Source organism: Theobroma umbraticum, unplaced genomic scaffold (genome assembly GCF_002168275.2).
Source record: "Theobroma umbraticum cultivar Fairchild unplaced genomic scaffold, ASM216827v3 scaffold_50.0, whole genome shotgun sequence".
Taxonomy (NCBI): Eukaryota; Viridiplantae; Streptophyta; class Magnoliopsida; order Malvales; family Malvaceae; genus Theobroma; species Theobroma umbraticum.
This window is the reverse complement of record NW_018397261.1, coordinates 3,360,635-3,361,879: the sequence shown is the minus strand read 5'-3', so window position 1 is coordinate 3,361,879 and position 1,245 is coordinate 3,360,635.

Here is a 1,245-nt window from a genome sequence, read left to right as displayed (position 1 = left end):
ATGAGATTATGTATGAAATGCTCGTTTTACATACAATATGATGAAAAAGTAAGCATAAAGAAATTGCATGAGATGCGTATATGATGTGAAATTCCATATACTGTATGAGATCAGTAAGCAGGTATGTGACGGATATTCCATATAGTAAATGCTATGAGCATGAAAGTTTAATGAGTGCGATTGATTCCACTCACACAAGGTGTAGTGACGACTTCACTCTTATGATGCATTATAAATGCTCAAGATGCAAAAGGGTTGTACATTGCCAACCCAAGGTTGATAGGAGTTATACCATCACAATGTGTGAGTTTAATGTTAATGGAATAATTATGATTGTTATCTTTATGATATGTTGCATTTTAGGTTCATTTTGATTAATGTTTATGATCTATACTTTATGTTCTCATAAGAATGTGATTAGAGAAATGAAATAAGCCGTAGAGATAGTCCCAAGAGGTAAAAGGACTTAACAAATATAAAAACTACATAATTTTTTCAAGAAAATAGAGTTTCAAAGGCTATTTATCGATACATGTAGAATGTCCATTGATAGTTAGCATACAGAACGTAACAGAAAGCTTTCTACTTTAAATCTATCGATAGATGCTAAACAACTATCGATAAATGAGTTCCATAATCGAATCTATTGACTTGTTTGAAAGCTTTTCAAAGGAAAAAAAATTTCTAGTGTTTATTCACACCGGTTTATATCATATATGCTATTTCAAACATGTTAAACATCATGTTTCATGAAGTTAAGTTTAAATTGATCATAATTGGCATGAGATTATAAGTACATGTTTACGAAATACTCTTATTCCTTAACTTGTCCCCTTCTTATATCCATTCATAGAGTCTTTGTAACTCACATATTACTTTTTCTATTTATTTTATTACAGATTAATGATAGCATTTTGATAGCAGCCAGTGTCGTGGATTTCGGTGTTCGATTTTCCTTTTTTGGTAGGTCTTTAGTAGCCATTTGATGCCTAGAAAGTCAGTCACATTCCACTAATGAGTCGGTCTTTACTTTATATTTATGTTTACAGACAATGAACATGTTTATGTAGACATTGCCAATGTTGGGCATTTTACAAGGATAATGTTATGTATAAGATTACGATGATGGCTTTAGAGCCTATATAGACACCTGAAGGTGCTGATGATGTTTAATGTTTATATTATTGTGCACTATGACAATGGCACTTGTTGATATATATATATATATATATATATATATATATA